The sequence below is a fragment of the Eurosta solidaginis genome, chromosome 3, assembly GCF_040869045.1.
Source record: "Eurosta solidaginis isolate ZX-2024a chromosome 3, ASM4086904v1, whole genome shotgun sequence".
Taxonomy (NCBI): domain Eukaryota; kingdom Metazoa; phylum Arthropoda; class Insecta; order Diptera; family Tephritidae; genus Eurosta; species Eurosta solidaginis.
Window position 1 is genome coordinate 119,650,956 of NC_090321.1, and position 26,366 is coordinate 119,677,321.

Consider the following 26,366-nt stretch of genomic DNA (forward strand, 5'->3'; position numbering starts at 1 on the left):
AAAGATTTCCCCTCTGTGTTCTACGGAGACAATCGCGAGTATTATCTTGTTGTCTTGCTCGGAGTGGAATGACTGGATACGGGCCGCGTTTGAGGTAGAGGGAAGTTCCTCCGTAGCTGCTGCTTCATTGACGCTTTGTTGGCTGGTACTGCTAGATCCTATGGTTGTTAACTGGGATTTCGTTCTTCGCGGTCCAGTGGTTTAACGGGATACTCCGGTGACGTGAAAGGTGGAGTTGTGCCGCTCTTGACAGTGAAGGCACGTTCTTGGGCTTGAACAATCCTGTAGAAGGTGCGTCTGGGATAAACAATTTTCGCACACACTGTTTTCTTTTACAAATTTTCTACGCTCTGGGATCGACAGTTTTTTGTAGCGCAAACTACTCTGCAGCGTGTGCGAAAACTGCTTGCACAGTTTGCAAAAATAAATCTTTTGATGTTCTGTCGCGTGAGAACTTGTTTGCGTGAGCGAGTTGTTATTGTGCTGGGGGGTTGCGGCCTTGGTTTTGGGCTGAGCCTGCCTGAACTGGGGGTTGTTCTGACTTGGGGGAGGCTTTGAGAAATTGGTGGAAGGTGGATTGTACCGGGGTTTGGCTGGTCGCCATTGATCCACCCTTTCCACTATCTCGTAACGAGTTGTCAGAAACTGATCAATTTGGGACCAGTTCGGGAGGTCTCTTCGCGAGTTTAACGCCTGTTCCCAAAGCGCAACAGTATTTTCTGGGAGTTTTGAGGTTACCAGATATATTAATATGGGATCGCAACTATCTGTCGAGACTTGTTGGGTTGCTAATATCTGGAGGCAGTTATTAACGGAAGATTGCAGTCTTTGGATTTCATCACTGTTTTCCGATTGAATCGCTTTTAGATTCATGAGAATTCGGATTTGATTGTCGACCAGGACTCTTTTATTTTCGTATCGGGATTTCAGAGCTTCCCAAGCCAGAGCAAAGTTGGCATCACTAAGTGGGAATTGTTTTACTATCTGGCCGGATTTTCCTTGGGTCTTGTACCTGAGGTGGTACAGTTTTTGGGCGCTCGAGAGTTTGTAGTGGTTGATATAGACCGCCGTGAACATGTCACGGAAGGATGGCCATTGATCATAACTCCCGTAAAAGAATTCGGTGTCACAGGCGGGTACTTTGAGGTGTATCCCGGAACTTTCTTGGGGAGTGGTAGTTCTAGCGGGGACGAGATTGCTTAGTACCCTTAGCTGGAGCTGATCACCTATTCTTGCCTTTGTGTCTTCATACGCTATAAGGCAGGCGCGGTATTTGTTGAAAGCTGAGGCATTAAAGTCTGCGAGAAGGTCGTTGTCATCTGACTCTACGACGGCGTCATATGAGCTCTGTACCCTTTCCCAGAACACATCGATATTTTTATCTTTCAGTTTCAGAGATATCTCGGTATTATCCTGGATGTCGGTTGTGCCGAACCGAGCGCAGTAATCCGAAAAAAGATCTGTTCCGGATATAAATTTATTCTCGACCACGGTAGCCATTCTAAAAAGGGACTTGCTTAATTTCACTTTAGCTTTTTTTGGAATTTTTGGAGATTGCCTAGTGTTTATTTATGCGGGAAAACCAAAGGGATAAGTTTTCCTATTGGTCGAGAGTGTAGTAGGCTAGGACCAGTTAGACTGAATTGGGCGTAGTTTGGGTCGAGTTGAGATGACCTGCGGAATTTACTGCTGGGTATTTCAAGCAATGTAAATGTGTGAATTTACTGCTGGGTATCGCGAATAATAATACAGATGTGGGGATATGTATTTAAATTAAACCGCAAGGGACACAAATATTAAAGGGCAATGAGCTAACTTTGTACAAGTGTGTGTGGGATCTGCCGGTTTGTAATGCACGGCTTTTATGTACGTTTGTATATGGTGGGTGAGAATATATACTTTTATGGCGGGAAAATGTATTTTTTGGCGTGAAAATTATGTATGGTCGGGAGCTACCAAAATTTACTTGGGAGCGATATATTTAATATATGTATATTATTGTACAAGGGGCTGGGTTCGTCAATGGCGACGAAGGACCACTAGCTAATTGGGATAGGTACTATACCACTCACCTGTTTTCCAGGTACTCCTGCTGCGAATGCGGTGATGGCAATGATGTGGTGGTGATGGCGGTGTTACGATGGCGGGTTCGACGACAGCTGGTTCTGCGTTGATCTCTTGTGGATGAGTGTGGGCGTCCAATCAATTGCTTCCTACTTGCCGTAATAATATTGAAACCTCAGACTTTAGATGTCAACCCAGGGTCTTCAGCATTTAACTATTCCGATTCCAATTTTCGGATGTTGTTTGCACTCCGACGAATAATGACGACGTTTGTAAGCTAATGTGCAATTAGTTTCATGCAATTAGTATCACGGACAACTGAATATACCCTTTATTTTAGTGGGGGCAGACCAACAGAATAATGTACGATTGGCCTTTTTTAAATCACCAGCAACTTAATACACAATTTATTTTAATTGCGGCAGCCAAACCTGACTTCCTTTCTCACGCGTTGATGAATTTATAGCAAAGCGATGCAAACTCAGGTTGCGAATAAGGCAATAACGAGAATATTGATTAATTTGGTTTCATATATTTCACAAAATAACTCTTATCATAGAATTGATATTTATGAACAAATTAGTGGCAGGATTCTCACGAAAAAAAAATCACAATGACAATTTCTTAAATGATACAAAAGGTGATGGTTTTTTGACAGGTGGCGATCATGTCGGATCGCCATCCTGTACTTGCGGCGAATTCAAGTTGGTGGATTTGCGCGGTGGAGGCTGCCACACGTCCATGAGGAGTCCCAATGGGAAATTTAAAGTTAAATACAATGCATTGATTCTAGGGGATAATTCGATATAATACAATTCAATAATCGAATATAATACAAGGTACGGGTTATATATATAAATTCATGGATATACGTATGTGCAAGGGGGAGATGGGACGGGTGGCAGCCTACGCCGCGTAAACACACAGGTACAACAGACAAATACACTACAACAAATAAACACAGAACAATAAACGCAACAAAACAACGAGCCCACAAAGAATATCAAACGACAAGATTTACTGATTTTCACCATCCTCAGTCAGCCACACAAATCAATCAGTAAAAGTCACCCTCGGTTTTGAATGGACACATAGCACATACACATAAATATACACAATATCAATTTTGACAATACCTGCTCATGTACCTACGAACTATAAATACAAGACAAACGACAAAAACAGATCAGAACGAAATCAATAGTGATGATGGCACAACGCCGAAACTGGTTTGTCTAGAAAGCAAATTTGACAAGGGATGACGGAAAATCTTTCCAATATACATCATTTATCCACCCTGTCGGAAAATCAACAAAACAAAATAAGTCAGTTAATGCTTTAACTTGAACGCGAGCGGACTACTAACAGTTTACAAGCGATGCGTAATGAAAATACATAAAACAAAGCGAGCATTTGGTTCAACAAACAATGCCTGGAATTGAAAGTTACACCAAAATTCGCTCAAATAACAGTAAAGGTAAATACCAAATCTAGCAGGAAGACAGTAAGAAAAGCGGAAAGAGATTTTTTAAAATATGAGTTGGAAAGCTTATATTTCCAGAAATAAGATGAGATAAATGCCGAGCTACTATCTGTCCATTTAAGATTGGTAGAACAACTACCTACGACTGCATTAATGAAATATTTCGACCGCATAAAGACAGAAATCGATCAGAAACTACAACCAAAAATACAGGTCGCTGAACCGGAATGGAGAAGCTGGCAGGACCACGAGAGTATAATCAAAACGAAAAAAAATCACCAGCTTCATGACAAGTTCGTTAACCTCACAACAATGGCTATTACCAAGGAAGAGGCACCACTTCTCGAAAAGGGCCTGAAACACAATTGATACAACAGGAGGAACAGGAGCACGCAAGACACATGTGCAGGGAAATCATAAAAGAGGAGGTGAAATCACAGGAAGGACAAAATGCTAATGAAGAAGAGAAAACAATAAATAATCTGCAGGACAAACTAAGGAAAAACAATATTGTCACAACGAAAGCGGACAAAGGAAACACCACTGTGCTAATCGAAATAGCCCAAACCGAAGAACTCATAGAGGAAATGAGATGTCGTAGGATAATAGAGTATCCCACAGATGAATACCAAAAACAAAACATAGTTGCTATAAAAAATTCAAAAAATATTGTAGATTCTAACATGGCACATAGATTGCTGCATATGAACTCTTCGGCTCCTTTACCGACTGCGCCACCAAAAATCCACAAGCCTCCAATGAGGACCGTCATTATTTTTAAATCCGCACCATATTACAAACTGTCCAAATATTTAAAAACGATATTGAAAGATACTCTGGAGCTAAGGAACGAATATGCAATAGCTAACACAACAGAACTAATAGAGAAACTTGAGACCATAGAGCTAACAAAGAACAGCAAATTGGTATCTTTTGACATACATACATAAGATTTACACCCATCAGTACCACTATCGGAGACTTTGGACATAGTTAGCTCAACAATAGTTAATAATACAAAGAACAAGGTGAAAAGTATGCAAATCAAAAATACGTTAAAAACCACTTTACGTCAAAACTATTTTCAATTCAACAATAAAATATATAGACAAATGGTCTTGGAATTGGAAACCCCATATCAGCCTTTCTAATGAAAGTGTTCGTACAAAATCTGGAAGAAAAGTACATACAGGAGCTGAAGTCCAAATTAGATGTGTCATTTTATGCTAGATACTTGGATGAGATAATGCGCGTTTTAACTACTAATGACGAACAGCTTGTACTAGAGTACCTCAACAAGCATTACGGGAATATAAAATTCCCAATGGAAACCGAAAAAGGCGGAGAAATAACTATCTAGACCTCACGATAAATATTGATAAAGTTGCCAAAAGATTTAACTACGACATATATAGAAAGACAACGACACCATAATACATAATACCTCAAATCACCCCCAACAGAATAAAAATACAACATTAAGGCATTTGGTACATAGACTTGTAAAAACACCTCTTACACAAGAAGCTTATAAGAGAGAGCTTGAAGTAATATATAACATTGCTGTAAACAACGGATATAAAAAAGCCCTAGGAGATAAGCTCAGAGGGCGCATGGAGAACCAAAAAGAAATTATGGAAAGGAAAATAATAACACGTGAACGACTATGACATATACTGGAATAGCTATATAACCAAATATCCTGAGTGTTGAAATAATTAATAACATCAAATCGTTTTATAACATTTGTTCAATATAAATAAACATATTAACCATTTACTAAAGAATTCACTCATTCATTACTCCACATATATGATCGGACATTTCGTTGGCAACAAAACGATCCCACATTCGTTTAAATATCATTTCTAGTCCTCTAGCGTACTGATCGCAGTCGAACAATGTACTTTCCACACTTTTGCTCTCATAGCCTTTGTTTGTTTATAAGCATATTGCACATATTTAAAAGTATAAGTTGCTAATTCCTTATTACTACGTTTTGTCATATACGATCACTGATAACTTTATTTTCTTATTATCACTTGCAATTTATAATGTTCTTATACATAACTTCATAAACACATATGCTAACATTTGCTTACTTTAAAGCTGCACTCCCGTTAAACTCTATTGTTATCAATGCATACAAACCAGTTTACCATTGATCTGTAATCATTGTTCTACATAAAACATACATACATATGTACATATGTATGTTAGCATAAAGAAAACCTATTGTGCACTACCGCTAAAGCAGCTGACTTTGTCAGCATATGTTTGTATATAATTAGTTAAATCTCTTGTTTTTGCTACCGTAAAATTAGGCAATATTTCTGCACCAATGAAAGGTGCTCTTTATACAATAGATGCATAGAATAATGATATGATAAGCTGTATAAGGGTAAATGTTAACAACAGTTTTTTGCCAGTCGTCTGATGTTCATGGTGCAAACTACATATCAAAATAAATTAAATATCTACATATATCGTGCGGTTTTCTTTATTGAAAAGTAACATGGGTAATAAAAAAGCTTATTATCCTAAAATCAGCCTTAAGATAGTCTCTGTCAGTGCCTAATCGTATAGCTATATCTTCGTATTACTGTTTTGTTTGTGCTATTACCCCACAAACACAATCTCTAACGTTAGATAAATTTTGGTTAGTAGATTAGATAAATATTGTAATTCTCTATCGTTTATCTATTTGAGAACTACAGTAGAGAACTACATTAGAATTCGATTGGAGATTGATTGGAGAAAGAGCTATGTCTAGGCTTTGGTGATTCGGCGGGCGAATAGTTTTTTTGCTATTATATTATTTAAGTGGACTGTGTGTTATTTTAGAGAGGGAGGTTGCTATGCACCTGTTACACCTTGTATTTATTCATTGGGGGCGAGCACTGGGGGGCTCCAAGGTATTGGCTGCGGGTTGAGCCACCTTGTTTTGCTTTGAAAAACCCCGCTTTGGGATAAACAACTTGAACTATGTCTTTAGAATATTTCACTAACCAGTTGAAAATTACAAGCACACTCAATGGCTAATGAAACAAACGAACGAAAAATGTTCATAGTTTAAGTCACTTAAACATACTCGCCCGCCTAGACGGCTTAGTCGTCTAGTGAAATTTCCATACGAGCCAGTTATCCGGCTCGAAGGACCATGTCTAAGCTTTGGTGATTCGGCGGGCGAATAGTTTTTTGCTATTATATTATTTAAGTGGACTGTGTGTTATTTTAGAGAGGGAGGTTGCTATGCACCTGTTACACCTTGTATTTATTCATTGGGGGCGAGCACTGGGGGGCTCCAAGGTATTGGCTGCGGGTTGAGCCACCTTGTTTTGCTTTGAAAAACCCCGCTTTGGGATAAAAAACTTAAACTATGTCTTTAGAATATTTCACTAACCAGTTGAGAATTATAAGCACACTCAATGGCTAATGAAACAAACGAACGAAAAATGTTCATAGTTTAAGTCACTTAAACAAGCTAAAAGGCAAACAAGTGTAATTCTCTAATGTTTATCTATTTGAGGACGACAGTAGAGAACTACATTAAAATGCGATTGTAGATTGATTAGAAAAAGAGCCAAAACGCAAACATGTTATCGGTTCTCGATAGATGCTTATGATCCAAAACAGCTGTTGACATCCCATATTTTAGTTCAACAAATATTTTTGTGCGCATGAATTCGTTTTATTAATAAATAATTAATAAGTAAGTGAAAATAAAATGAACAGAAAAAGATTTAAATGTGAAAGTGAGCAAATAGTTAATTTGCTATTTGCAAGCAGCTGTGATCGGAAAACTCAAGTTATATTTCCACAAGCGAGGATAACTGCGATAACGGAACACGTACAGATACAAGAACTGATTTACAGAAAGAGTTTACTGATTTACCGAATGAATTGGCAGAGTGGACTATAAAATGGAATGTGACGAGTTCAGCTACTGACGATTTGTTATAGATTTTACGGAAATATGTTCCAGGTCTTTGAAAAAATACTCCGCGAAGTACTCCAAAGGTCACAATGGGATCAGGGGAATATGTGCATTACGGGGTTGTGAACGCTTTAAGTTCATTTTTGCATCAGTCGGACTTTGCTTTTTTGAACCTTAACTTTAATATCGACGGACTTCCATTGATAAAAAGCGGGAATCTTCAGACATGGCCGATTTTAGTTAATGTGAATGGAACGGATGACGTTAGGGATATAGGAGCATACTGTGGGGATAGGAAATCATCAAATTCTAATGATTTTCTGAACGAGTTCGTTGACGAGCTGCTGGTGTTGATGCAAAATGGACTTGTTTTCAAAGAAAAACAGTATTCAATTAGTTGTCGTGCATTCATATGTGACGCACCTGCAAGAGCATTTGTGCTTGGCATTAAATCTCATTCCGGGTACTCGTGCTGTCCAAAGTGTACACAAATAGGAATCACAAAATGATTTTTATTAAAGAAAGTACTCCTCACACAGATGCAGCGTTTAGAGCACGTACAGATATAATCCACCACAATACTTTAGAACCTATGGCGATCGAAAAGCTTCCGATTGACATTGTTAAGACATTCGCATTGGATTATATGCACGTAGTTTGCCTAGGAGTAGCAAAAAGTTTATTAAAAGCTTGGGTCAAAGAACTTAATAAAACTTATTCACTTTCGCCAAAAAGAGTAAAATTACTAGATTCGGGATTCAATATCTGTATAGTAAAATGCCAAAGGAATTTGCGAGACGTCCTAGACTTTTAAAATATATGGAATGCTATAAAGCAACAGAATTGAGAAGTTTCTTACTATACACGGTGGTATTTGTACTAACAGATATTTTAGATCCAGTGAGATATAATCATTTTTTGCTACTCGGCCCAAGTATTCGAATTCTTCTGCATAAAGACCACTATACTAAATACCAGTGAAATGTTAGACAAGTTCGTTGAAAATTTATACGAATGTTACGACGACACTTTTACCACATTCAATTTGTACTGCTTGACGCATTTGGCCAGTGACACACTGAGTTTCGGATGCCTTGAATCATTCAGTGCATTCAAATTCGAAAAGTACTTGGGGAAAGCCAAAAAGAAAAATAAGGAAAAACAAAGACGTTGCTGAACAAGTTGGTGGAAGAAAGCTTTATTCAAAATACTGTAGTTCCATCATTAGCCTTAAAAAAAGGGGAGACTATACTTCCATAACAACCTCAAAGTTTTTGCTTTCAACTCGAGAGCCTGCTAATTTTTATATAAAAGATGATGTCATTTATAAAATAGTTGCCATTAATGACGGTACAGAAATAACATTTTTAGGAAAAGAAGTTTTTAATTTGGAAGACTTTTTCGAGACTCCTATAAAGTCAGGAAATTTTAATATCATATGCTCCAGAAATTTGGATTTTTCTACCATTTGAATAATCCATTCATTAGAAGATATGTCTACAAAAATTATAAATCTAAGTGATGCAAATAACCTTAATTTTTTTCATTCCTTTCATCCATTAACAATAGACATTCTATCTACAGACATGGGCTTCAATAACAGTTTTAACAGCACGACCGATGACATTCCAGTAACAAGAAAAGGTAATCCCGTTTAAAATGTAATATTTCGCCGTACGAATATTTACTTAGCTTTCTTATGCTCTTTTCAGATCTCCGAGTTTTTGAAGAAAAAATGGTAGAAATCCGAAAAAAAAATATTAAAAGGTAAATAAAAAAATCGCTCAATAGTGTCATAACTCAAAAAAACAAAAAGATATATATAAAAAATTCTTTGCAATCCGTGGAAAAATGGGAGCTTGGGTTAGAAATGAAAAGTTACCTTTATATGCCCCATTTATAGCAGCTGAAATCTTAAAATGTCTCTCCTGAAATTGAAATAAATGATCGATATAGTCCCACTTGCATTCATTTCTGGGATAGATGACCTATATATGCAAAATGTATATTTATACAAATATACATATTGTTAATATTTAATATATGTATAGTTAAGTATATTTTATATATTTCACAGAATTGCAACACAACCAAGACTCAATAAAACGAAACCTGACTAGAATTTTACAGGAAGCAAAGCAATCAAAAAGCGGCCACAAAAGCTCACGTAAAGAAGTTCTTCCAAAAAAACCATTCGAGAGTGTTGAAGAATTTGAAGCATTTGAAAAAGGATTCAAGATGATTCCTCGAAATACGAAGATTTGGTAATTATAAACTTACATTTTTAACAACGATAGAATTAAAAAAAAATTTTATAAATTTGAAACTATATTTTTAGGTCGAAAACATATCAAACATAAATAGTGCAACCGCAGAAAAATTTATTAAAACTGCTTGGCGTAAAATTCTGACCGATGGTGCATCTCAGAATTTATGCTTTAAAACAAATACCAAAATAGCTGCAAGAGCTTTAGGCGTTACGCCTGATTTAAAAAGTATTTACGACAACTTTGAAATGTTTATGCAAATTAATTAACTCTTTTTATACTTAGGTTCATTTTCAAAAAAATTTCCGCAATCATCTGATGAAGAGTTCTCACGCACAACCGTCACGTTTTTCCAACATGCTAAAGGAAGACTTAAAAAGCGCACAACATACAAAAATAATAAAAACATCAGCTTAGATGCTTAAAGTATTACACAAATTAAATAGAAAATGAAATCAAATGAATTTAAATAGGCTGATAAAGCTGTATGTAAACAGATTTTAGTTTTTAAACGGTTTTATTTAACTTGCCCTTATGAGTTTTTGTTTTCACTTTTTTTTAATGAAATCAGTAATATCGTGTACCTGAAGTCGTTTACTTTGATCATTATTTCATAATTTTAAGAGTAAGAAAATTTAATTTACAAACCGAAATGTGTACAAACATGAATGTGTGATACATTTTATTTTTATTAAAATTATTTATGTAAAATATTATTATAAGCAAAAATATGTATGTAAATGATTCGAAAAGCTCAAAACATATTAAACATTCATGTAAAAATAAAACAAGTTTTCCGTTTTATTTCAAATTCACATTAGAATCCCATTAGAGAATTACATTAGAATTCGATTGGAGAACTATCTTTTTTCTCGACTGGAGAACTATGTCCAATTTTGTTTGAGAACGCTATGTTTCTCCAGTGTTTCTCGACTTTTCCTCTTAACTTAGAGATTAGAGAACTGGGCTAGTTCTCTAATCGATACCTAGCTCCAGTGTTGTGGGGTAATTGTAGACATCACAAAGTAGCTAATGTTGATGCAGCAACTCTGTAAATATGAAAAAAGCATATTGTTATACATATATGGTAATCAATAACTCGGGCGCTGAAAGTCATACATGAAAAGTTCAAAGTTCATCTGCTCGCAATCAAATTCTCTAAATTTTGCGATTGGCAATTTTTTATTACAATAAACTCGTTAAAAATACTACGGTACAAAAAGAAATTTTCATTCTCTCTTTTTCGCTAAATTGGCAAATCCTATTGAATTCGTTAAAAAAAGACCAACAAATTTTTTGAAGTACCCCAAGCCACCATGCTTGAAGATGAATATCAGAGGCGTAGTGAGCTTATTTTGCGCCTAGTGTTATTCCGATACGAATAACTACGAGTACATACTCGAGTAATTTGCTCCAGTACCGAGAATTTTTCGTAGTCGATTACCTCGTGCAAGTAATTTCTTAGGTCTCGCGCAATTTTTTATTCCAAATTTTCCTTTTTTTGTAAATATATATTTAGTGAAAAAATCGCATCCTCTTGTGTTATCATCTCTTCTCTTGCCTTGTATCCCCTTCTCTTCTCTTCTCTTCTCTTCTCTTCAATTAGTATCACGGACAACTGAATATACCCTTTATTTTAGTGGGGGCAGACCAACAGAATAATGTACGATTGGCCTTTTTTAAATCACCAGCAACTTAATACACAATTTATTTTAATTGCGGCAGCCAAACCTGACTTCCTTTCTCACGCGTTGATGAATTTATAGCAAAGCGATGCAAACTCAGGTTGCGAATAAGGCAATAACGAGAATATTGATTAATTTGGTTTCATATATTTCACAAAATAACTCTTATCATAGCATTGATATTTATGAACAAATTAGTGGCAGGATTCTCACGAAAAAAAAAATCACAATGACAATTTCTTAAATGATACAAAAGGTGATGGTTTTTTGACAGGTGGCGATCATGTCGGATCGCCATCCTGTACTTGCGGCGAATTCAAGTTGGTGGATTTGCGCGGTGGAGGCTGCCACACGTCCATGAGGAGTCCCAATGGGAAATTTAAAGTTAAATACTATGCATTGATTCTAGGGGATAATTCGATATAATACAATTCAATAATCGAATATAATACAAGGTACGGGTTATATATATAATTTCATGGATATACGTATGTGCAAGGGGGAGATGGGACGGGTGGCAGCCTACGCCGCGTAAACACACAGGTACAACAGACAAATACACTACAACAAATAAACACAGAACAATAAACGCAACAAAACAACGAGCCCACAAAGAATATCAAACGACAAGATTTACTGATTTTCACCCTCCTCAGTCAGCCACACAAATCAATCAGTAAAAGTCACCCTCGGTTTTGAATGGACACATAGCACATACACATAAATATACACAATATCAATTTTGACAATACCTGCCCATGTACCTACGAACTATAAATACAAGACAAACGACAAAAACAGATCAGAACGAAATCAATAGTGATGATGGCACAACGCCGAAACTGGTTTGTCTAGAAAGAAAATTTGACAAGGGATGACGGAAAATCTTTCCAATATACATCATTTATCCACCCTGTCGGAAAATCAACAAAACAAAATAAGTCAGTTAATGCTTTAACTTCAACGCGAGCGGACTACTAACAGTTTACAAGCGATGCGTAATGAAAATACATAAAACAAAGCGAGCATTTGGTTCAACAAACAATGCCTGGAATTGAAAGTTACACCAAAATTCGCTCAAATAACAGTAAAGGTAAATACCAAATCTAGCAGGAAGACAGTAAGAAAAGCGGAAAGAGATTTTTAAAAATATGAGTTGGAAAGCTTATATTTCCAGAAATAAGATGAGATAAATGCCGAGCTACTATCTGTCCATTTAAGATTGGTAGAACAACTACCTACGACTGCATTAATGAAATATTTCGACCGCATAAAGACAGAAATCGATCAGAAACTACAACCAAAAATACAGGTCGCTGAACCGGAATGGAGAAGCTGGCAGGACCACGAGAGTATAATCAAAACGAAAAAAAATCACCAGCTTCATGACAAGTTCGTTAACCTCACAACAATGGCTATTACCAAGGAAGAGGCACCACTTCTCGAAAAGGGCCTGAAACACAATTGATACAACAGGAGGAACAGGAGCACGCAAGACACATGTGCAGGGAAATCATAAAAGAGGAGGTGAAATCACAGGAAGGACAAAATGCTAATGAAGAAGAGAAAACAATAAATAATCTGCAGGACAAACTAAGGAAAAACAATATTGTCACAACGAAAGCGGACAAAGGAAACACCACTGTGCTAATCGAAATAGCCCAAACCGAAGAACTCATAGAGGAAATGAGATGTCGTAGGATAATAGAGTATCCCACAGATGAATACCAAAAACAAAACATAGTTGCTATAAAAAATTCAAAAAATATTGTAGATTCTAACATGGCACATAGATTGCTGCATATGAACTCTTCGGCTCCTTTACCGACTGCGCCACCAAAAATCCACAAGCCTCCAATGAGGACCGTCATTATTTTTAAATCCGCACCATATTACAAACTGTCCAAATATTTAAAAACGATATTGAAAGATACTCTGGAGCTAAGGAACGAATATGCAATAGCTAACACAACAGAACTAATAGAGAAACTTGAGACCATAGAGCTAACAAAGAACAGCAAATTGGTATCTTTTGACATACATACATAAGATTTACACCCATCAGTACCACTATCGGAGACTTTGGACATAGTTAGCTCAACAATAGTTAATAATACAAAGAACAAGGTGAAAAGTATGCAAATCAAAAATACGTTAAAAACCACTTTACGTCAAAACTATTTTCAATTCAACAATAAAATATATAGACAAATGGTCTTGGAATTGGAAACCCCATATCAGCCTTTCTAATGAAAGTGTTCGTACAAAATCTGGAAGAAAAGTACATACAGGAGCTGAAGTCCAAATTAGTTGTGTCATTTTATGCCAGATACTTGGATGACATAATGCGCGTTTTAACTACTAATGACGAACAGCTTGTACTAGAGTACCTCAACAAGCATTACGGGAATATAAAATTCCCAATGGAAACCGAAAAAGGCGGACAAATAACTATCTAGACCTCACGATAAATATTGATAAAGTTGCCAAAAGATTTAACTACGACATATATAGAAAGACAACGACACCATAATACATAATACCTCAAATCACCCCCAACAGCATAAAAATACAACATTAAGGCATTTGGTACATAGACTTGTAAAAACACCTCTTACACAAGAAGCTTATAAGAGAGAGCTTGAAGTAATATATAACATTGCTGTAAACAACGGATATAAGAAAGCCCTAGGAGATAAGCTCAGAGGGCGCATGGAGAACCAAAAAGAAATTATGGAAAGGAAAATAATAACACGTGAACGACTATGACATATACTGGAATAGCTATATAACCAAATATCCTGAGTGTTGAAATAATTAATAACATCAAATCGTTTTATAACATTTGTTCAATATAAATAAACATATTAACCATTTACTAAAGAATTCACTCATTCATTACTCCACATATATGATCGGGCATTTCGTTGGCAACAAACCGATCCCACATTCGTTTAAATATCATTTCTAGTCCTCTAGCGTACTGATCGCAGTCGAACAATGTACTTTCCACACTTTTGCTCTCATAGCCTTTGTTTGTTTATAAGCATATTGCACATATTTAAAAGTATAAGTTGCTAATTCCTTATTACTACGTTTTGTCATGTACGATCACTGATAACTTTATTTTCTTATTATCACTTGCAATTTATAATGTTCTTATACATAACTTCATAAACACATATGCTAACATTTGCTTACTTTAAATCTGCACTCCCACTAAACTCTATTGTTATCAATGCATACAAACCAGTTTACCATTGATCTGTAATCATTGTTCTACATAAAACATACATACATATGTACATATGTATGTTAGCATAAAGAAAACCTATTGTGCACTACCGCTAAAGCAGCTGACTTTGTCAGCATATGTTTGTATATAATTAGTTAAATCTCTTGTTTTTGCTACCGTAAAATTAGGCAATATTTCTGCACCAATGAAAGGTGCTCTTTATACAATAGATGCATAGAATAATGATATGATAAGCTGTATAAGGGTAAATGTTAACAACAGTTTTTTGCCAGTCGTCTGATGTTCATGGTGCAAACTACATATCAAAATAAATTAAATATCTACATATATCGTGCGGTTTTCTTTATTGAAAAGTAACATGGGTAATAAAAAAGCTTATTATCCTAAAATCAGCCTTAAGATAGTCTCTGTCAGTGCCTAATCGTATAGCTATATCTTCGTATTACTGTTTTGTTTGTGCTATTACCCCACAAACACAATCTCTAACGTTAGATAAATTTTGGTTAGTAGATTAGATAAATATTGTAATTCTCTATCGTTTATCTATTTGAGAACTACAGTAGAGAACTACATTAGAATTCGATTGGAGATTGATTGGAGAAAGAGCTATGTCTAGGCTTTGGTGATTCGGCGGGCGAATAGTTTTTTTGCTATTATATTATTTAAGTGGACTGTGTGTTATTTTAGAGAGGGAGGTTGCTATGCACCTGTTACACCTTGTATTTATTCATTGGGGGCGAGCACTGGGGGGCTCCAAGGTATTGGCTGCGGGTTGAGCCACCTTGTTTTGCTTTGAAAAACCCCGCTTTGGGATAAAAAACTTAAACTATGTCTTTAGAATATTTCACTAACCAGTTGAGAATTATAAGCACACTCAATGGCTAATGAAACAAACGAACGAAAAATGTTCATAGTTTAAGTCACTTAAACATACTCGCCCCCCTAGACGGCTTAGTCGTCTAGTGAAATTTCCATACGAGCCAGTTATCCGGCTCGAAGGACCATGTCTAAGCTTTGGTGATTCGGCGGGCGAATAGTTTTTTGCTATTATATTATTTAAGTGGACTGTGTGTTATTTTAGAGAGGGAGGTTGCTATGCACCTGTTACACCTTGTATTTATTCATTGGGGGCGAGCACTGGGGGGCTCCAAGGTATTGGCTGCGGGTTGAGCCACCTTGTTTTGCTTTGAAAAACCCCGCTTTGGGATAAAAAACTTAAACTATGTCTTTAGAATATTTCACTAACCAGTTGAGAATTATAAGCACACTCAATGGCTAATGAAACAAACGAACGAAAAATGTTCATAGTTTAAGTCACTTAAACAAGCTGTGACGGACTTTTCCTTGACTTTGCCGGGGTTAGTCTCAGTCCGTCCAGGGTTCCTGGAAGTAGAAATTCCTAACGGTCCTTCTGAAAGAATAACTCTGTTTTTTTCTATACAAAACGTTATAAAAAATTGTTTATTTGATAAAATTCTACTTTTCTACTCCTAGGCTGATTTCCTTGCTCTATAAGAGGTGACGGAGGTGATAAAGCCCTCGGCCAACCTCTGCGTTCGAATGGAGTGATAAAGCCTCCAGACGAGTATACTCTAAGTACAAATGAAGTGAAAAAGCCTTCAGGTGTACTCTTTGTCGGTAGTGATAAAGCCTACCGACTCGTATGCCTGTCTCCTAATCTCTGAATTTCAATGCGAACTCGTCGCCCTTATATACTAATTTTTGCACGCAGGCAAACGGTTATTTTATAATAACAACTTTGAACTAATGGTATTAACAATATGAAACAACTGTTAATCCAGTAAATATTTCCTTCCCATGAATTTCCATGCACCGTAATGCTCCTTATTGAATACAATGCCTTTGTACTTGCTCATACTGTGCTTTCCAGGCTTTGGTTTATATATTGTGTGTTTGTATATTTGCTTGTGGTCACCTGATTCTAATGTTGTGTTTTGCTTTGCCCAATGCTTCTGCCTTCTGTTGTATGGCGTGCGTTGGTGTGTTGTATGCTAGTGCGTAAATATGTATAACGAAATTTCAATTAGTAGCGGCGCTTATTTTGACGACTTGCTGCTGATCTCCGTTCACTTAAGTTATTATGCATGTTGTATTTGTAACTGGGTACATTGGATTTTGAGTGTGCAAAGGGTTGATCGACCGCTGCATTTTTATGTTTTGTGCGTATCTACTTTCCAAATATTTAATGCATGTTAGGGTGATCCTATATTCAAAGTTTATGTTTGCGAAAATGTAAATATTTGGCTTGCGTGCAAAAGTGCGCAAGTGTAATTTGCTCTTCAATTTAATAATTAGAAATTCAATGTACAACAGAATATATGTATTTAGGGCATAATTCATAAAGGTATACATATGTATATTTCTGGTGCTTCATGCAAAAAATATATAAGTGATAAAAATTCAAGTATAAATTCCAAGTTATTTCCAAATGTATGCTATTTGCAAAAATATATAGATATGTGTATGTTGTGAGGATACAAAGTCCTCGGCTTTGGGGTCCTCACACTCCCCCCTCACCTTCCGCAATGAGACCCACCGTCATCAGGTCGATGCGCGTGATCCGTACGCGGAAGTGGTGTTCGCTCATGCCCATCAGGCTCAATATGTCGCTGTTTTTGTCGTTGAGGCTGCCGTTGACCCCGCTGGCCTTACGGCTTAATATTTCGCTGTCGTCGTTGGTTGTTGGCGTTTCGCTGCCCTTCTCCTCGGCGGTATGTGTGATGCCAGTCTATATAATAAATGAAAAACTGGTGGATTTTCCTTAGGGTGTTCCCGCCATGTATGGTGGATTTAAAAAAAAACGTGGTATATCATGCGCATAGCTAAAGAGTATATTTATGGTATATTTATGTAATTGTGGTTAGAGTTTACCGAGCTTTTAGTGGCTGATTCGACTTCCGGGTAATTCTTGATATGAAATTTCTTCGTGTATAATTTGACACTGTCTAGGTTGGGCGTGTCCGTTACTACCGATTTCATTCGGATTGAAGTAGAATCTTACAAAATAGTCTGTAATTCCGCAGTTGTCTCGGGGTGTTTGTTCGTTTAAGGCTGCCATAGCGAATTGCCTTCCCAGGTGTAATCTTGTTCCATGCGCCGGTTCTCTGGCAATCTGTAATTTATTTTCTGGAAATATTCGTACCTGATTCTCCGCAATGTTTTGTACTTGACCGTCTCTGTATGCTATCAGCTGTTGACCTGTACCTTGGTTCTCTCCGTGTTGTCTCTCGGTCTCTTCGCTGACTCGTGTGAGCGTACCGCAAATGGCTACCTCGCTGTTATTTCTCTGTTGTTGTACCTCGGGATTGTTGTTTGCTGTTCGATTTGACGATGTTGACGCGGTTTGATCTTCACTAGCGCCCTTTTTGTATATCTCTTTATGACTTTGCTTCCTGGATTCGTTGTTGTCGGCGGCGTCGGTTGCGTGGTATGCTTTCAGCTCACTTAGGTGGGCTGTCCTCCTCCTTCCTCTGAAGACTTTGTCTAGCTCTACGATCACTGGTGACACAAAGTTCATTACCCGGTGAGGTCCACTGTACCTTGGCGCTAGTTTGGCTGCAAAGTTATCTGCCTCTTTTGACAGCTGATGTTCCTTTACCAGCACTAGGTCGCCTATCGCCGGTCGCCATTGCCTTCTTCTTAAATTGTAATATTTCGCTTGCTCCATGGATGCTCTCTCTTGCTTCCGTCGTACCATCTCGAATATTTCTTTCATCCTCGTTGACTTCTCTCCTGGGTTCGCTAATTTCTCACCTGTACCAAATGTCTGCTCATCGTAAAGGCTGTTGGGGATTCTCGGTTCCCTCCCTTGTACTATGTATGCTGGACTGTAACCTGTCGATTCACATACACTTGTATTCAATGCCAGCGTTATCTCTGGTAACAACTCATCCCATGTCTTCTGCTCTTTTCCCGTAAATTGTGCTATCATCCTCTTGATGTTCCTGTTTGCCCTCTCTGTTGGGTTCTCCTGCGGTGTGTACGGTGCCGTTAATTGGTGTTTCACGCCAAGTTCCTCTAAAAATCTCTTAAAACGTCTGCTTATAAACTGCGCTCCGTTGTCCGTAATAAATACTTTTGGAACACCGAACCGTGCCAAAATCCTCTCTCGAAATCCTCTTATTAAACATTCTGTATTTGCCTTTCTGATTGGTATTACTTCTACCCATTTTGAAAATTTGTCTAAGAATACTAGTGCCATTGTGTTTCCATGCTTCGATCGTGGCATTGGACCAACAAAGTCTGCACAGACTGTTGCCTAAGGCTCCTCTGCAATCTTCGTTAGCATCTTACCTGCGGCTGGCTGTTGACTCGGTTTGTAAATTTGACATGTGTGACACTGCTGTACGTACTTTATTACATCCCTGAACATTCCTGGCCAATAGTAACGTGTTGTTGCTCTTGCTATAGATTTTCGGATGCCCATATGCCCTGCGCTCGGTGTGTGGTGAATCTCCTCTAGCACTCTGCGTCGCTGTGAAGTCGGGACACACAGCTTCCATGGCACTGTATCTTCGCCATCCACCTGACTTCCTATGCGTCTGTACAACTTTCCATCCTCGATAACGTACTCTGGGAATTTCTCCGGGGTCTTTCTTACATCTTCCATCTTTGCTTTAAGCCACTTGCACTCGTCTTTTCCGTCATCCATCGTCAACGTACCCAACTGCTCGTCCATCGGTTGCCTTGATAATGCATCTGCCACAACGTTCAACTTTCCTTTTCGATACTGTACGTCAAATGAGTATTGCTGTAGTTCCAGCGCCCATCTCGCAATCCGACCAGTCGGGCTCTCTATCGCATTCAACCATTTCAACGCTAGGTGATCTGTTATTACTGTAAACGTGTATCCTTCTACGTATGGCCTCATCTTTCGTATTGCCCAGACTATTGCCAAACACTCCTTTTCTGTCGGTGAGTAGTTCAGCTCTGCCTTGTTTAACCTGCGGCTTGCGTATGCTATTACTCGCTCTTCGTCGCCTGAACCTTGCGTAAGTACTGCACCAAGACCAAAATCACTTGCATCCGTCTGTAAACTAAACTTTCTCGAAAAATCTGGACAAGCGAGTACCTGTGCTTGCGTCGGTGCTGCCTTGAGTGCTTCGAATGCTGATTGTTGCTCTTCAGACCACCTCCACTTACTACCTTTCTTAAGCATAGATGTTAACGGGTGTGATACTTGTGAAAAATCCGGCACGAATCTTCTATACCATGACACGACTCCTAGAAAACGTCGTAACTCTCGTATATTCTTCGGTGGTTGCAGTTCTTTGATGGCTGCTATCTTGTCTGGGTCGGTATGGATGCCTTCCTCGCTAACGACATGACCTAGATATTTTAACCTTTTCTTAAAAAACTCACATTTTTCCGGGTTTATCCTCAGGTTCGCTCTATGCAGCCTTCGAAATACTTCTGTTAAATGTGCAATGTGCTCTTCCAATGTTTTACTTGTAATGATAATATCGTCAAGATAAGCAAACGCGTATGGTTCCAATTCTGGTCCTATGACACGATCAAGTGCTCTCTGGAAAGTTGCTGGGGCTGAGTGCAAGCCAAATCGCATCACCCTCCATTGGTATAGTCCACGCCCAGGTACTGTGAATGCGGTGTATTGCTTGCTGCTTGCTTCCATAGGTATTTGCCAATATCCATTTTTCAAGTCGAGGCTACTAATAAATCTCGCGCTTCTTAATTTGACCAAGATATGTTGTATACGTGGTAAAGGGTATGCGTCTGGTACTGATCTGGCGTTTAGTTGGCGGTAATCTACGCAGAGTCTCCATTTTCCATTCCTCTTCTTTGCCAAAACTATGGGTGCGCTGTGCGGGCTATTCGATGGTTCGATGCAACCTTTTTCGATCAGTTCGTCGACTTCCTTGTTGATAATTTCTTGCATTTTCGGATTCTTCGGATAGTACCTTTGCTTAATTGGACGGTCGTCTCTCAAAACTATTTTGTGTGTGGCCACGTTGGATACTCCTGACATGTTTGCGAACACCTGTAATTCTTGGCTCAGAAATTTACTCACCGAATCCTCTGTCTTGCTAGTTGCTATCGCCGCCATTGGGTCGTGTTCCCTGAAACCTTCGCTATTCGTTTCGACCATAATTGTACATGTCACTACCTCTTGCTTTCCTTCGTCTACTCTCAACGTTATTTCTTTACCACCACATCTCATCTCAAAGTTTACCTTCGCCAAATAGTCCGTCCCAATTACCACCTCATCGCCCAGTCCCGGTAGGATTAGCATCTCGTTCCTGTGTACTTTATCACCCATTCTTAATTCTACATCTACCGCTTCTTTGACTGTTATTGCTCTGCCGTCGCCCATTCTTACTCGCGTCTTTACTTCCTTGAATTTGCCAGCTTTTAATCTTTTCGCCGTTGCATCACTTATAAAGCTCCTCGTCGCTCCCGTGTCAATCGCTGCTACTGCTTTTTCTCCGTTCACATACGCTGTTACCAATATGCGGCCCTTTGTGTATTTGAACATATCTAATTTCTCCGAAGATCCCATCCCTCGGTTCCAACGTGGTCTCTGGTCGTTTCCCTGTGGCTTCCTACAACAATCACGAGTGAGCACGCCTATCTTACCACAAATCCAGCAAAATTCTCTTCTTATGCCTCGGCACCCGTATGAGAAGTGACCACCTCTTCCACATCGTCTGCAGGCCGTTCTTGTATCTACATATTCTTGTTGTGGCTCTGACCTCTGCTGTTTTTGGATTTCTACTCGCTCTTCCTGTCTTTGTTCTGCCTGGAGACACTGGTACTGACCTTCTTGCCGCCGTGGTATGAATGGCCTTGTGGTTGGTCGCATTGGTTCCCTGTCAGGAGTAATATTTTCATAGTCTTGAGCTAAACATACCAGCTCCTCAAGATTGCTGACCTCGCTTCGCTTTATATATAGTTGGTACTCTCTGCGCGAGTTTCTGTAGATGCGGGTTAATTTCTGCTCCTCGGTGTAGCCCGCGTGACGCATGATTCCTTGTAGTGCCAAGACATAATCTTTAAATAGCTCACCTTGTCGTTGTACGCGCATACGAATTTCATCTTCCAATTGCTCTAAGTATCGGGAGCTTAGGAAGAACTTCAGTAAGTCCTTCTTGAAGGCGTCCCACTCCTGCCAATGCCGGTTGTTATTCCTGTACCATACCAATGCTTTGTCCTTCAATAACTCCGGCAGCGCTTTTGGAATTGTGTTGCGGTTGATTTCATACCCATCTGCTAGCTCCTCCACTCTTTCGATGAATCCTAGGGGATCTTTGCCTCCGTCGTACTTTAATCCCCACTTCCTTACTCTGTCCATGGTCGTTGCATATGTGCCAGGCTGTAGAATATAATTTGTCGTTGCGTACATACCAGGCTGCTGAATAAAATGTACCGGCGGTTGTCCGACCTCCAATTGATTGGGTGCACCATTTGCCTGTTTATCATTTCTTGGTGAATTTAGTTCGTTGCTTGTCTTTGACGCTTGTGGATTTGTTAGCCGTGCGTGCCGAATCGCCAACTCTGTGAATCGATCCCGTAAATTCTCGTTATCCTTCTCCTCTTGGATGAATGCCGCCAATCGTTTTCTTAGCTCGTCAACCGTTCCGCCATCCTCTAGCCCAAATTCCGTGCTGTATTCTACCAGATCCTCTCGAGTGAGATAGTATACCCACGATACCTTTACCATTGTTATGCTTTATATCCTCGTCGTATTAACCCAGAAGTTTGTGGATCTTGTTTCCCTCTTCGTTTCTGATGCTCTGAAAGTATATCTTAAAATTTGATTTGTGTCCCTGCTCGGGCGCCAAAATGTGACGGACTTTTCCTTGACTTTGCCGGGGTTGGTCTCAGTCCGTCCAGGGTTCCTGGAAGTAGAAATTCCTAACGGTCCTTCTGAAAGAATAACTCTGTTTTGTTCGATACAAAACGTTATAAAAAATTATTTATTTGATAAAATTCTACTTTTCTACTCCTAGGCTGATTTCCTTGCTCTATAAGAGGTGACGGAGGTGATAAAGCCCTCGGCCAACCTCTGCGATCGAATGGAGTGATAAAGCCTCCAGACGAGTATACTCTAAGTACAAATGAAGTGAAAAAGCCTTCAGGTGTACTCTTGGTCGGTAGTGATAAAGCCTACCGACTCGTATGCCTGTCTCCTAATCTCTGAATTTCAATGCGAACTCGTCGCCCTTATATACTAATTTTTGCACGCAGGCAAACGGTTATTTTATAATAACAACTTTGAACTAATGGTATTAACAATATAAAACAACTGTTAATCCAGTAAATATTTCCTTCCCATGAATTTCCATGCACCATAATGCTCCTTATTGAATACAATGCCTTTGTACTTGCTCATACTGTGCTTTCCAGGCTTTGGTTTATATATTGTGTGTTTGTATATTTGCTTGTGGTCACCTGATTCTAATGTTGTGTTTTGCTTTGCCCAATGCTTCTGCCTTCTGTTGTATGGCGTGCGTTGGTGTGTTGTATGCTAGTGCGTAAATATGTATAACGAAATTTCAATTAGTAGCGGCGCTTATTTTGACGACTTGCTGCTGATCTCCGTTCACTTAAGTTATTATGCATGTTGTATTTGTAACTGGGTACATTGGATTTTGAGTGTGCAAAGGGTTGATCGACCGCTGCATTTTTATGTTTTGTGCGTATCTACTTTCCAAATATTTAATGCATGTTAGGGTGATCCTATATTCAAAGTTTATGTTTGCGAAAATGTAAATATTTGGCTTGCGTGCAAAAGTGCGCAAGTGTAATTTGCTCTTCAATTTAATAATTAGAAATTCAATGTACAACAGAATATATGTATTTAGGGCATAATTCATAAAGGTATACATATGTATATTTCTGGTGCTTCATGCAAAAAATATATAAGTGATAAAAATTCAAGTATAAATTCCAAGTTATTTCCAAATGTATGCTATTTGCAAAAATATATAGATATGTGTATGTTGTGAGGATACAAAGTCCTCGGCTTTGGGGTCCTCACAAAGCTAAAAGGCAAACAAGTGTAATTCTCTAATGTTTATCTATTTGAGGACGACAGTAGAGAACTACATTAAAATGCGATTGTAGATTGATTAGAAAAAGAGCCAAAACGCAAACATGTTATCGGTTCTCGATAGATGCTTATGATCCAAAACAGCTGTTGACATCCCATATTTTAGTTCAACAAATATTTTTGTGCGCATGAATTCGTTTTATTAATAAATAATTAATAAGTAGGTGAAAATAAAATGAACAGAAAAAGATTTAAATGTGAAAGTGAGCAAATAGTTAATTTGCTATTTGCAAGCAGCTGTGAAAGTGTCAATGAACTGCCAGAGGAAGCGTGCCCGGCAACTCAGATTAAAAGCAGCGCGGAAAACACCAAATCGGAAAACTCAAGTTATATTTCCACAAGCGAGGATAACTGCGATAACGGAACACGTACAGATACAAGAACTGATTTACAGAAAGAGTTTACTGATTTACCGAATGAATTGGCAGAGTGGACTATAAAATGGAATGTGACGAGTTGAGCTACTGACGATTTGTTATAGATTTTACGGAAATATGTTCCAGGTCTTTGAAAAAATACTCCGTGAAGTACTCCAAAGGTCACAATGGGATCAGGGGAATATGTGCATTACGGGGCTGTGAACGCTTTAAGTTCATTTTTGCATCAGTCGGACTTTGCTGAAAATTTTTTGAACCTTAACTTTAATATCGACGGACTTCCATTGATAAAAAGCGGGAATCTTCAGACATAGCCGATTTTAGTTAATGTGAATGGAACGGATGACGTTAGGGTTATAGGAGCATACTGTGGGGATAGGAAATCATCAAATTCTAATGATTTTCTGAACGAGTTCGTTGACGAGCTGCTGGTGTTGATGCAAAATGGACTAGTTTTCAAAGAAAAACAGTATTCAATTAGTTGTCGTGCATTCATATGTGACGCACCTGCAAGAGCATTTGTGCTTGGCATTAAATCTCATTCCGGGTACTCGTGCTGTCCAAAGTGTACACAAATAGGAATCACAAAATGATTTTTATTAAAGAAAGTACTCCTCGCACAGATGCAGCGTTTAGAGCACGTACAGATATAATCCACCACAATACTTTAGAACCTATGGCGATCGAAAAGCTTCCGATTGACATTGTTAAGACATTCGCTTTGGATTATATGCACGTAGTTTGCCTAGGAGTAGCAAAAAGCTTTTAATAAAGCTTGGGTCAAAGAACTTAATAAAACTTATTCACTTTCGCCAAAAAGAGTAAAATTACTAGATTCGGGATTCAATATCTGTATAGTAGAATGCCAAAGGAATTTGCGAGACGTCCTAGACTTTTAAAATATATGGAATGCTATAAAGCAACAGAATTGAGAAGTTTCTTACTATACACGGTTGTATTTTTACTAAAAGATATTTTAGATCCAGTGAGATATAATCATTTTTTGCTACTCGGCCCAAGTAATCGAATTCTTCTGCATAAAGACCACTATACTAAATACCAGTGAAATGTTAGACAAGTTCGTTGAAAATTTATACGAATGTTACGACGACACTTTTACCACATTCAATTTGCACTGCTTGACGCATTTGGCCAGTGACACACTGAGTTTCGGATGCCTTGAATCATTCAGTGCATTCAAATTCGAAAAGTACTTGGGGAAAGCCAAAAAGAAAAATAAGGAAAAACAAAGACGTTGCTGAACAAGTTGGTGGAAGAAAGCTTTATTCAAAATACTGTAGTTCCATCATTAGCCTTAAAAAAAGGGGAGACTATACTTCCATAACAACCTCAAAGTGTTTGCTTTCAACTCGAGAGCCTGCTAATTTTTATATAAAAGATGATGTCATTTATAAAATAGTTGCCATTAATGACGGTACAGAAATAACATTTTTAGGAAAAGAAGTTTTTAATTTGGAAGACTTTTTCGAGACTCCTATAAAGTCAGGAAATTTTAATATCATATGCTCCAGAAATTTGGATTTTTCTACCATTTGAATAATCCATTCATTAGAAGATATGTCTACAAAAATTATAAATCTAAGTGATGCAAATAACCTTAATTTTTTTCATTCCTTTCATCCATTAACAATAGACATTCTATCTACAGACATGGGCTTCAATAACAGTTTTAACAGCACGACCGATGACATTCCAGTAACAAGAAAAGGTAATCCCGTTTAAAATGTAATATTTCGCCGTACGAATATTTACTTAGCTTTCTTATGCTCTTTTCAGATCTCCGAGTTTTTGAAGAAAAAATGGTAGAAATCCGAAAAAAAAATATTAAAAGGTAAATAAAAACATCGCTCAATAGTGTCATAACTCAAAAAAACAAAAAGATATATATAAAAAATTCTTTGCAATCCGTGGAAAAATGGGAGCTTGGGTTAGAAATGAAAAGTTACATTTATATGCCCCATTTATAGCAGCTGAAATCTTAAAATGTCTCTCCTGAAATTGAAATAAATGATAGATATAGTCCCACTTGCATTCATTTCTGGGATAGATGGCCTATATATGCAAAATGTATATTTATACAAATATACATATTGTTAATATTTAATATATGTATGTATAGTTAAGTATATTTTATATATTTCACAGAATTGCAACACAACCAAGACTCAATAAAACGAAACCTGAC

At 38.0% G+C, this 26,366-nt stretch overlaps 1 long non-coding RNA gene across 1 annotated transcript; it reads left to right on the top strand.

Moving 5' to 3' along the window:
- The first annotated feature begins 9,200 nt into the window (after positions 1-9,200).
- On the top strand, positions 9,201-9,957 carry LOC137246623 (uncharacterized). Its single transcript, XR_010951607.1, has 3 exons — positions 9,201-9,251; positions 9,562-9,748; positions 9,823-9,957. It is a non-coding gene; the product is annotated as an uncharacterized lncRNA (long non-coding RNA).
- The last annotated feature ends 16,409 nt before the right edge of the window (positions 9,958-26,366 follow it).